Consider the following 13,544-nt stretch of genomic DNA (forward strand, 5'->3'; position numbering starts at 1 on the left):
CAGGTAGACTCACATCCCCCTGCAGGAAAAGTGAGCTTGAAGATTTTCTTAGCAACATATTCTTGGCAATTTAAATTGCTTGGAATAAAAGTTGCGTTTTTGCAGGGTGAGAAATTTCAAAGGGAAGTGTTTTTGAAATCACCTAAAGAAGCCGGCAGTATAGAAGGAAACTGGAAATTATATAAGTGTGTTTATGGGTTGAGTGATGCCTCAAGGGTATGGTATTTCTCAGTTAGGTCTGTCCTGTTGAAAGCAGGTTGTATTCAGCTAAAAGCAGACCCAGCCATGTTCTACTGATTTCGCAAGGAGAAATTAGCAGGCACCTTTATGAAGCATGTTGATGTTATTCTGTGGGGAGGTTCTGCACAATTTGAGCAGTGGGTGATAGATAAAATAAGGAAGGAGTTTAAGATTGGAAGTCAGGCTTCAGGGGCTTTTAAATATATAGGGCTAGACATTAAACAGAATAAGTTGAATCTGACCTCGAATCAACAGCTCACCACCACCTTCTCAAGGGCAATTAGGGATGGGCAATAAATGCTGGCCTAGCCAGTGACATCCACATCCTGTAAATTAATTTTTAAAAAACAGTTTTATTTAGAAAATGTCAATCGCATCCCAATAAATTGGACTAGATCCTCAAAAAAGAATGATCCTGCATCCAAGGAAGAAATAGACCAATTAAGAAGTTTGACTGGATAGTTGGACTGGTTGCGCACTCAGAATAGACCTCAGACTAGTTTTGACGTATTGGAACTGAGTACTATGATGAAACATGCAACAGTTGAGCAAGTTCTGAGAGCAAATAAAACATTAAGGGCAGCATTTAGCCGTCAGCGAGCCCACTCACCGACGCGTAAAATGATATGCAGTGAGGTCGGGAGGGCGGGCGTCCCGACATCACCGCTTGTCATTTAGATTTTCAGTTCGATGGGCACATAGCCAACTCAGCTGCACACTCGCCAAACTGTCAAAAGGCCTATTAAGGCCATTTAAAACCTAATTAACTCAATTTAATGATCTGCCCGTCCAACCTTAAGGTTGGCAGGCAGGCGAAGAGGCAAATAGTATGTTAATCATATTGGTTATACTGTTAAGATATACAGGTGAAGGGCATTGCGTAATTAAGTACTTCGATCACATATAAATAGGGACAGTTGGGATACTGGGGAGAGAGGAGAGGTATGACACTGAACAAAGTCCATAAACTCTCTTAGCAAAGAAAAGCTCTGTGTCTTGGTTTTGACTTCACTAACCAGCTTGGATTTTATTAACAAACACCACCACCTACAAGTTCCCTTCCAAGCCTTACACCATCCTGACTTGGAAATATATCACCATTTCTTCACTTTCACTGGGTCAAAGTGCTGGAACTCCTTTCCTAACAATACTGTGGGTGTCCCTATGGACTGTAGCGCGAATAAAAAAATAGATAAACCAGATTAGGTAGGACAGCAGGTTTCCTTTACTAAAGATCATTAGTGAACCATTTTTTTCCCCACAGCAATCCAATAGCTTAATGATCACCAATGAATTAGCTTTTTATTGCAGATTTGTTTAATTAATTAAATCCTAATTCATAAACCGCCACATTGCATTTGAATTTAGTCTCTAATTACGATCCTTAGCCAGGCCCAAGGTTAGGGATCAATAATGTTCTGTTTAAAGTAGACAAAGTTTGAGACGCTTACTGAGCAAATAAAGCCACAAGATTCCACAGGCCTGGAACAAACAAAAATAAACTTTATATAAGTTCAAAAAGATAAAACAATTTATAATATCTATCTTATACCCTAACATTCAGGTGAAGTATGAGGGTACATGTGAATTAACAGGTGAACTGTGGTTGACCACACCACACACTAGATGACAGATGTGACCAAAACAGATTCCATGGATTTCTCAACAACTCACCCAGATGTTTGTCACATTGTGAGCCAACCAATCTTACTGAAACATTGTCTTTATCACGAGGGTTTCCAATCCCCACATTGGAAGATTTCTCCTTGGAATTCTTTCCAAACGTCTGCTCCCACTTGAGTTTCAACAATGGCCCACCTTGCAGGGTTTCAGTCTTGCCTTCCGAGATTCCTTTCCCCTGGATCTCTAAGTGCATTTAAGCTTCGCCTTCCACTTCACTTTCAAATCAATGGCCGTGCCAAGCAGAACACCACTGCTCCAATGGTGTTTTCCCCAATGGCCCTCCTTACTTAAAGTTTGCTCCCTGCAGCTCTTTTCATGTGTTTTAACTTAACTGGGACCTCTGACTGTCCCTGTGACACTTGCAGGCTGACTCCCTGAAACTGACTGTGGCCGAACTGTTATTCACTTACCCTTGAACTGATTTGGTGACCTATCACAATACTCCAAGTGGGTCCCAGCCTTGTTACTAGACAGGAACCAATGTAACAAGCATTGGAACACCTTGTACCTTAAAATTTACAATCTTCATAGACTACTAATTTAGCACCCAAGGACACAGAATGAATTGATTTCATAACACTCTGGGTTATTACTCCATGCATCTGAACTATAATTCCAGAAACATAACCACTTTGCAACCTGCTGTCTCTGCTATGGTGCCTCATGTCCCTGGAGTCTCTGTTGTGGCCCCTCATATTCCTGGAGTCTGTTCCGTGTGTTACTAGTGTCTATGCTGTGTTCTCATTGCCCTGATGTTTGTAACTTGTGTTCTTCTGTTTTTGGGAGTCTGCAATGTGTGCTGTCATGTTCCTAGCGTCTTGTGTAGTGTGCTCTGATGTCCCTGGAGTCTGTGCTTTGTGGCCTCATGGAGTCTAGGTTGTACATCAATTAAATATATCTGACAAGGAAACTTACTGCTGATTATCACCTACTGCCCTATCCTCAACTGATGAATCAGTTCTCTTCCATGTTGAACAGCAAGGGCAAGGGCACAGAATGTACGTTGGTGGGGGTCTTCAATGTCTATCACGAAATGTGTCTTGACAGATAGCTCCTTTTCCAATAAAAAATTGATTTCTATTCAATTAGTTATATTTTCTTTTAGTGCTTTCATGAGCAATAATCCTGCTTCTTTTGACTTTGTGAGTTCTTAAACTCTATGGAATTCACCATGGAAGTAAAATTTACCTCCTCCTCCTTTAGGCACCATGCCCTAAGAGGGCGTTGACGACCATGGACTTTCATTGGATTGGTCCATGATTATGCTTGGCAAAGCAATGCAGTGATTTGTCATTGCTTTCTGCAGTATGGCTGACCAGGAAACTCTCTTGCTCTTACCGCTTGCCATCAGGCATATTGAAAGGATTTACAGGCTGATAATCAACCTGTTTGGCCACATTATGATTGCATTTTCCATGGCCATCAGGTCCTGAAGTGGGACTTGAACCCAGAGAATCTGGCCCAGAAGTAGAGATGCTACACACAAGATCTCCCATAAGATTTACTGACATTAAAGTTAAAAGTAGTGCTGAAAATATTGCCAATCTTGTGTTATCTGTGATCTTGTTGCCTTCACTTGTCTCAAGCAGCTTCAAAAGTCATTTCATTACGTAGCAGCTGCAAAGTTAAACAGCACCCTGGAGGAACTGTGGCAAAGGCAGACTCTAATTTACTGACAGGGCTCTATGGAATTAATAGATGTGGTGCTGGTAAGGTCAGCTGATCCTATTAAATCTACAGGGTAACCACAACTACAACAAAAGCCAAATGACCAGTGTGCCTGGCCAGGTGTTTCTACCACATTAAGCCTTGCCTCTTCTCCCAGCATGAATTCAATTTGACCCATTTTGGATAGCCAACTAATGGTGATTATAATTTAAGAAATATGAAAGCATATCAGGATTAAGGGGTCACTTAACGGTAGCTGCCCGTAACATGAGCATCCAGTTGCCAATGTAATAAGTAAAATGTGGTGAGAGACTTGAAAATAATACACAAATGTTCTGCATGGAATGCTGACTGTACATACGGGGGAAAATTAACCTGGATGCTATTGTAGATAAACCAGACTCTGCCTAATAACCATGCTTAGAGGATAATGCTATCTTCAGACTCCCGCTAAACTGCACTCTCTTGCCGTTGATTCCAACCCCTTCACAGGCACTAGGTCAAGCTGAACCAGACTGTGTAAAACCATGACCCAAAATTCCATATTATTTCTATTCTTGATACCAACTCTGATATGTTACTCATCTCTTGCGCGACCTCAGCCTCCCTACTCCAAAACTCTCATACATCCTTTTTCCTATCCAGACTCAACTACTCCAATACTTTCTCACACTCTACATGGTGGCCTATTTTCCACCCTCCATAAACTCAAACTTGTCCAAAGCTCTGCTATATGTATCTTGCCCCATATTAAGTTCCACTAGCCATCAGCTCCCCATTGTCACTGACCTAATTTGGCTCCCTCTCCCCCAATACCTTAAAGTTAAAATCATTGGGGATGAAATTTGTCTACACCAGCAGTGTAAAATGGGCTCATAATGAATCAGCAGGTGGATTTTTAGCCATGCCTGAACTTCCTCCCACTGAAGTTCACAGAATGCTAGTTCAAGGTGGGAATTCCAGAGAATAGGATCATGACCTGAAAAACTCAACCACCAATAGTGGGATGAAGAGAGGAAAGAAGCACAAAAGACTGGAGTTAGAGCAGCAAAGTGTGCAGTAGGAGGAGAGCAAAAAACTGGAGCCAGGCCATGGAACGATTTAAAGACAAAAACAGTGGGACACTTGTTTCCTAGTCTTACTGTTGCTTTTACTTAGTTTAAATTTTGAAATCTTGGCAATATTTTCCAAGTTAATGGAAACTAAAATCTGGCGTGCAAAAGAGATTAGGCTGCTGATTGGCTACAATCCAATTTCCTGATGCTGACACAGACTAATTTCATCCCTACTGTCTTTGTCTTTAAATCGTTCCATGGTCTGGCTCCGGTCTTTTGCTCTCCTACTGCACACTTTGCTACTCTAACTCCAGTCTTTTGTGCTTCTTGCCCTCTCTTCATCCCACTATTAGTGGCAGAGTTTTCCTGGTCATGATCCTATTCTCTGGAACTCCCATCTTGAACCTTTCTGCCCCTTCATTTCTCTATTTTCCTAAAACATCCTTAAAACTCATCTGTTTGAAGAAGCTTTGAGTCACACTTCCTATTTTATTTTCCTAACCTGGGGCTGGATTTTGTCTCCTGATGGAGGAGGGAATGGTGACAGGAAATCTGAAATCTTGAGATTTTTGACAGCAAAAACAAATTTCCTCTCCCTTCCCAACACCATGCTATTTTAGTGTGGCCTTCTTGCAGGTTGGGAAGGTCTTGGGTCACATCCCCACATGCACTCTTCTGTTGTTGAGGTCACAATTGATCATAAGAAATAGGGGCAGGAGTAGGCCATTAAGCCCTTGGAGCCTGCTCCGCCAATCATTCAGATTGTGGTTGATCTGACAGTGGCCTTAACTCCACTTTCCTGCCTGCTCCTCATAACTCCTAACTCCTTTGTTGATCAAAAATGTTGTTCTCGGTGGAAGAGAATTCCAAAGACTAATGACCTTCTGAGAAGAAATTCCTCCTCATCTCCATCTCAAATGGACCCTTTATTTTTAAACTGAACCCCTAGTTCTAGATTCCCCCACAAGAGGATACATCCTCCCAGCATCTACCCTGTCAAGCCCCCTCAGGACCTTAAATGTTTCAATAAGATCAGCTTTCATTCTTCTAAACTTCAATAAGTATAGACCCAATCTGCTCAACCTTTCCTCATAAAATAACCTTTTCATCTTAGGAATGAGCTTAGTGAATCTTCTCTGAATTACTTCCAATACAATTATATTCCTCCTTAAGTGACCAAAACTGTTCAAAAGACGCCAGGTGCAGTCTCACCAATGTTCTGTACAGTTGTAGCTAGATTTCCCTACTTTTACATTCCATCCCCCTTTCAACAAAGGCCAACATGCCATTTGCCTTCCTAATTATTTACTGTACCTGCATGCCAACTTTTTGTGATTCATGAAGGACCACCAGGTCCTTTTGTACTGCAGAATTCTGCAGTCTCTCTCCATTTAAATAACAGTGTGTTTTTCTATTCTTCCTGCCAAAGTGGACAAACTCACATTTTCTCACAATATACTCCATCAGCTAATTTTTGTCCACTCACTAAACCTATCAATTTGCATTCTCCTCACAGGTTGCCTTCCTACCTATCTTTGTATCATCAGCAAATTTGGCTACAATGCACTCTGTCCATTCATCCAATATAGATCGCAAATAGTTGAGCCCCCAGCACTGATCCCTGTGTCACTCCTAGTTATAGTATGCCAACCTGAAAATGACCCATTTATCTTGACTCCGTTGTGAGCCCTGTAGGAAATATTAATTTCCAAATCCACCCCCGCGCTCCGGCTATTTTCCTGTACTGCTGTCAGTTTTGGAAGCCATAGAAAAACCCGCCTCATTGGAGAGTGTTTGACCACTGTGGGAAGCCTGCTCACCAATGTCCTATACAGTTGTAGCAAGACTTCCCTGCTTTAATACTCCATCTCCCTTGCAATAAAGGCCAACATTCCATTTGCCTTCCTAATTATTTGCTGTACCTGCATGCTACGTTTTTGCGAATCATGTGCAAGGACACCCAGATCCCTCTGTAGGAAGAGTCAAGAACATTCTGACAGGTAAGTGTTAAATGTTTTGACAACTTCAAATGTCACTATTAGATGCTGTATCACAATATAGATGTGTTTTAACTGCAGTGGTTCATCAAAGGGCTCTGTCCTGAAAAGGTAAGTTGACCATTATGTTGACCAGCATAGTTTAAGTGTTGAGATGCATTAGAGTACTTTTCCCTTTTGCAATCTGTTCTTATGTATTCAAAACTGAAGAAAACACTGCATGGGATCTCAGTGTAATAATCTGAAATGATTTAAATGTCCAGAGTCCTTATTTTAAATTGAAAAACCTTTAGCAGGGTTAGAGAAAAAATGTAGCCATCTGCTATGTACTGCTTTGATTGACAGTTCATCTGGTGTAACTTAAAGGGCCATTTTTTCCCAGATAAATGGACGACATTGTTTACATTTGTTATTACTGCACTGCAAATTATGAATGCTTGGCTGAGATTCAAAATCTAATTGAACTACAGGGGGCTGTGTCCACATTATGATTGACAGGTTTAAGAGAGAATTAAAGGATTATCTGTCATTGATGTAGTAAGTGAATAACTGTTTTTATAACATTTAAGAGGATTGACCATTTAAGGGTTTTTTTTATTTGTTTGAATGGCTTTTATGACAGAGCTTTTTTCAGTATGAAGTGAGGTTGAATTACTCTATTAGATTGTTAATTTTTTTTTAATGTACATTTCAAAGACATCCTGAGGTCTTCCCATACTGGGTGAATGGCTATGGAGGAGGCATGTGTATGAGGAGGGCATACAAGTGGATGGAGGTGAGGGGTGAGGTTTAAGAGGGATAAGAACAACATTGGGAGTTGGTCTGCTGTCCCTGAGAACTGAGATGGACCTTCATTCAGTTCGTAATACTCAACCGCTCCCCACCCATATCTCTCAGAGACAAAAGTATGATGAGTTTGGGTGGCCTTTGGAGGTGGGTTCACATTTCGGTAGGCACAAAGAGGCCTGATTAACATTTACTCATCCCTACACGAAATCCACCCCTGGTGTCCGTTTTCCTTTTTGTCTACCTGTGAGTTGCCTTGCTGTGAACAAGTGGATATACCCTATATGATCGTTAGCACGAGGAAAGCACTGTCATGCGATCCTAAAATGCTCGTCATGACATACTCATCAATTTAAACAAATACATCAGTGCACTTTGGTTCATCAGTAATAGTTTGTAAATTAATTCTTTTGCTTCTTCTAGGCCATGTTAATCTGCATCAACAAAGCCAGATATAATATTGGTTGCCAAGAAAGCTATGCTGCCCCATAATTCTCAATTAATAAAGTTGTTTGGGTATGCATCCCTTCTGGGAGCAAATTCCCCCAAGATAAGTAGCTGGCAAACCAAGTAACACAATAAGTATGCAGTAAAATCAAGTGAAGAGGCGACTCATTGGAGTGCATATCCCCGCCACACTGTGTTAACTCAATATTTTACAATTACACTGTTCTCCCTTGAGACTTTTCCCTGTCTGGTTGATGCTCTGTAACTTCATTCATTCATGTATGCTCTGCTCGATGGTAGGTCCTTGGCTCATTGTCTGCTTATGCTTCATCCTGAGCCATTTTTTTGTCAATGGTGGTTTGCCATTGCATTCCACTCTCTGGGGCAGGGCAAGAAGACAGATCCCAAGTTTACCTCAGCTGGAACAGGAATCAAACCTCCAATGTTGGGGTTAATCTGATTCACACGCTAGCCGTCTAGCCAATTGAGCTAACCAGCTCTTTGCTTTGTAATGACAAAGCTTCAATTTCACGGAGGAGGCTTCAGGCCAATCCACATCAATCAAACTGCTCTGAAAACTCTGCTCACATTTTGATAGCTGTGACAAATTCCAACACCGCAGCTGAGACAATCCACAAAAACAACCCAAATATTATTTTTAAAAAGTCAATTCGCCCTATCTCCCAATGTTAAAGGATCCTTAAAAAAATTCCAGGATCTGGATCCACACCTTTGCCAAAAATTAATCGGCTCACCCGATCTGTATACCAAGTTTTGTTAAAATCGGTCCATTCGTTTTTGAGGTATATTGTTTATAAACTAACAAACAGGGGTGAAAACAATCTGTCCACATTCAGTGACAGTGGTAATTATATCATGTAGCAGTAAATAGATTCAGAAAACCATGTATTTCCTTGACAAAATGTTAATATTGTGATTGTTATTAGTAATAATGCCATCTGTGTTATTTTCACAGTTGAAAGGTTCAGAAGTCCAAGCGAGGCACCTTGTTGAATCAAGATGCATCTGAGCCAATACTCAGGAACATTTTAGTCAACTTCCTTGCTGGTTAGATTTATATAGCAGGAGTCACCTGGTGCAGGTATCAGTACTACTGTGAGATCATTGCTAAGATTTTAGAGTCCATTATTAAGGATGAGATTTCAGAATACTTGGAAGTGCATGGTAAAATTGGGCAAAGTCAGCATGGTTTCATTAAGGGGAGGTCATGCCTGACAAATCTGTTAGAATACTTTGAGGAGGTAACGAGTAGGTTAGATAAAGGAGAGCCAATGGATGTTATCTACTTGGACTTCCAGAAGGCCTTTGACAAGGTGCCGCACAGGAGGCTGCTCAGTAAGATAAGAGCCCATAGTGTTAGAGGCAAGGTACTAACATGGATAGAAGATTGGCTGTCTGGCAGGAGGCAGAGAGTGGGGATAAGGGGGTCCTTCTCAGGATGGCGGCCGGTGACCAGTGGAGTTCCGCAGGGGTCAGTGTTGGGACCACAACTTTTCACTTTATACATTAATGATCTAGATGAAGGAACTGAGGGCATCCTGGCTAAGTTTGCAGATGATACAAAGATAGGTGGAGGGACAGGTAGTATTGAGGAGGCGGCAAGGCTGCAGAAGGATTTGGACAGGTTAGGAGAATGGGCAAAGAAGTGGCAGATGGAATACAACGTGGGGAAGTGTGAGGTCATGCACTTTGATAGGAAGAATAGAGGCATAGACTATTTTCTAAATGGGGACAGAATTCAGAAATCTGGAGTGCAAAGGGACTTGGGAGTCCTAGTCCAAGATTCTCTTAAGGTTAACTTGCAGATTGAGTCAGTAGTTAGGAAGGCAAATATGCAATGTTGGCATTTATTTTGCGAGGACTAGAATATAAAAGCAGGATGTGCTGCTGATGCTTTGTAAGGCTCTGGTCAGACCATATTTAGAATATTGTGAGCAATTTTGGGCCCTGTATCTCAGGAAGGATGTGCTGGCCCTGGAGAGGGTCCAGAGGAGGTTCACAAGAACGATTCCAGGAATGAAAGGCTTAACATATGAGGAACGTTTGAGGACTCTGGGTCTATACTCGATGGAGTTTAGAAGGATGAGGGGGGATCTGATTGAAACTTACAGAATACTGAAAGGCCTGGATAGAGTGGAGGTGGGGAAGATGTTTCCATTAGTAGGAGAGACTAGGATCCGAGGGCACAGCCTCAGAATAAAGGGAAGATCTTTTAGAACAGAAATGAGGAGAAACTTCTTTAGCCAGAGTGGTGAATCTATGGATTGCCACAGAAGGCTGTGGAGGCCAGGTCATTGAGTGCATTTAAGACCGAGATAGATAGGTTCTTGATTGGTAAGGGGATCAAAGGTTACGGGGAGAAGGCGGGAGAATGGGTTTGAGAAACTTATCAGTCATAATTGAATGGTGGAGCAGACTCAATGGGCCGAATGGCCTAATTTCTGCTCCTATGTCTTATGGTCTTATTTTGTCACCAGAGAATTCTTCAGAGATGCTGAGTAATGGCACAGCTACTCAAAAGGCTTGTCTGATGTTTTGGAGGAAGTAGACCTCTCTGTAGGTGCTCAGAGCAGAGGATACCGCCTGTACATAATGCGTCTATCTCCAATGAAAAATTGTAAGAACTCTAGACCTTCTGCAAGTGTCCATGTCCCAAATTTTGAGTAGCGTGACTAACTTGGGGAAGGTATCTCTACGCTGGGGTCTGAATACTACAAGCTGTTGCACATGATAAAGCAGCCGCAAGGAGCATTTTATGTGCATTTCTTGAATGTTCATTGCAGCAATGAAAGCCTTGGGAGATAACTGTCCAGGATGCAATAAAAGGAGCTTAAATCAGTGAATTATTCTATGCTGTAGGAAACCTTGTGAATCCAAGACATCTGCATCTCCAGAAGAGGGGAATTTCACAGCCACCAGGAATACAGGTTAGGGAATAGACTTTAAGAAGGAGCACACTACAGTAATATGCACAAACATTAAGGTAATTTCACTCATACTGCATGGCACTTATTTCCACAATCTATCACAAAACTTATTTTCACATCAATATCTTTTTATGCCAAAGCCCTCTATCAATTTTAGCTTGCTACCATGGAAGCTCATACTGCTGCCATCTTTGCTCTGAGAACGGCTGTTGAAAGGGCCTTCCAGGATGTCACAGCAGTCCAACAATCTGCTCTTGAACAGATTCCTTGGATTGTTGAAGCACTACCCAAGGAGAATGGCTAGGATGGCCACTGCTGGAGATCACTGACACCAGACACCGTTGCGATGTGCAGGAGTGATGTCATTACATCCAGGGTGACATAATCTGTACAGATTCATTGTAGTTTAAGAGATAAAGGATGGGGGAGGGGTTGGAGAATGTGAACCAACTTGCTTTCTGTGTCCCAGTTGCTTTGAAGCTGTTGCAGAAGATGGGGAAAGAAATTAACACAGGCCCCCTGCTGTTGTTGCACTGACGTAAGTGTACTAAGGCACAAAATACCAGACATAAAGCCATCTGGTACCAGACAGTGACCAGACTGGTTAAACAGTGGACTGTCCAGTACAAAACCAGATGTCTGGTTCCATGATGTAAGAATCTGTAGTTTTCTCTCTGAATGACCATCTGCACTCCCACTCCTGCCAATCTGGCAGTGCCTTTGAAGTTGCTTGTCAGTCAACCAGTCCAGGCCAAGAAAGTACAGGTTGCAGCCCGGCCTTGTAGACACAAAACTGTCCAAACTTTCCCTCCAAGACCATTTGCAGTCCTCTTCATTGAAAGTGAGCAGCCTTCCACTAACCATGTTGTATCCACTCAGGAAGTACTTCATAGGAGCACTAGGACAGCTAAAGGTACATGGAAGAAGCACTAGGGGAATCCACAAGGATGATTTCTTGAATTTGTATGTAATATGGTATGATTTAATTTATAAATTTAGTTTGTAATGTGTACTTTGTGTTGGCTTTTATTTTTACATTGTGGAGAAGAGGGTGAAGTGATGGTCAGAGACAAAGAAAAGGTGAGTGTGGGACTGCTAGTGAATGGGGAATTCAGGTTGAAGTTACTGGTATCACTCAGGAATTATTTGTTCATGTTGAGCCTGGGCAGAGAAGAGCTGCCTGAATTTCAGGCTCCCTTCGTCTTCCTCCTGCTCTTCAGCAAAGACTGTTCCCTCATAATGGCAAGGTTGCACAGCATAGAGCATATCACAAGAAATCTTGAGACTAGCTCAACTGAGTACTACAGGGCTCCTCCAGAGAGGTCCAGGCAGTGGAATCATCATTTTGGGACACAGCAGCAGAGTTGTGTTCATCAAAATATGTAACCTTATGGCTTGGTATATCTCTCAAGCCAGATGACCAACCTCAGGTTCAATGAGGAGTTAGAAGAGCATGCCAGGAACAGCAGCAGGCAAACATAAAAATTCAGTGCCAACCTGGTGGAGCTACAACACAGGACATTAAGCATGCTAAACAATCTAACAACATGTGATACACATACAAAGGCGAACCCACAACCAAAGGATTAGGTCAAAATTCTGCAGTCGTGCCACATCCAATCATAAGGATGGTGGACAATTAAGCAACTAATAGGAAAAGTTTCCAAGTGAAAACCCCCATCCTCAACGAGGGTGGATCCTGACATAGGAGTACAAAAGACAAGGCTGAAACATTCACAACGATCTTCAGCCAGAAGTAGAGTGGACAAATCCATCTTGGCCTCCTCCTGAGATTCCCCACCACTACAGAAGCCAGACTTTAGGCAATTCAATTCACTCCCATTTGATATCAAATGGCTGAATGCACTGGTTACAGCAAAGGCTATGGGCTCTAACAAAATCCTGGATATAGTGAAGATGTGCTCCAGAACTAGCTCTGCCCCTAGCCAAGCTGTTCTAGCACAGCACAACACTGGCATCCATCCAGAAAAGTTGAAAATTGCTCAGGTTATGTCCTGTATGCAAAAAGCAGAACAAATCCAATCTGACCAATGACCACCACATCAGTGTACACTTGATCATCAGGAAGGTGTCGTTGATAGTGCAATCAAGGGCACTTACTCAGCAATAACTTGGTCACCAATGTTCAAATTTGGCTTCTGCCAGGACTACTTGGCTCCAGACCTCATTACATCCTTGGTCTAAACATGGACAAAAGAGTTGAATTCCAAATGACTTGAGAATGACTACCTGTGACACCGAGACAGCATCAAGGAGCCTGAGTAAAATTGAAGTCAATGGTTAGTAGCTCTCCCCTACTCCTTGACCTGTAAATTTTTGTTTGAAACATTTATCCAATCCCCTATCAAAAGTTATTGCAGTAAGTACTTGCTTTAATTCACCCCATTTTATGTTATTTGGTTTTATCATTTATTCTTTAGGTCTGTTTTCCGATTTGCATCGCCATTTTTGTTTTCACATCATTTGTGTGCATTGTTGGCATTGAAGTTGTCATCGTGCCTGTTGTGCATCACCATCGTTGTCAGCAGAGCAGTACTACAGTGCTCTCAGGAGGCTTGTCTGCAACTTCAGGAGCTGGCTTGGGGGATTCCCAGGTCTACTTTGCCAACCATCTTGCTCCCACCTCAATCCAAATGGCTGTTTCCATATCCAGATAACAAAGACAGGGGAAGAGACTCATTGGGGAGAAGCTCAGTGGG

The sequence above is a fragment of the Carcharodon carcharias genome, chromosome 28 (assembly GCF_017639515.1).
Source record: "Carcharodon carcharias isolate sCarCar2 chromosome 28, sCarCar2.pri, whole genome shotgun sequence".
NCBI classification, from domain to species: Eukaryota; Metazoa; Chordata; class Chondrichthyes; order Lamniformes; family Lamnidae; genus Carcharodon; species Carcharodon carcharias.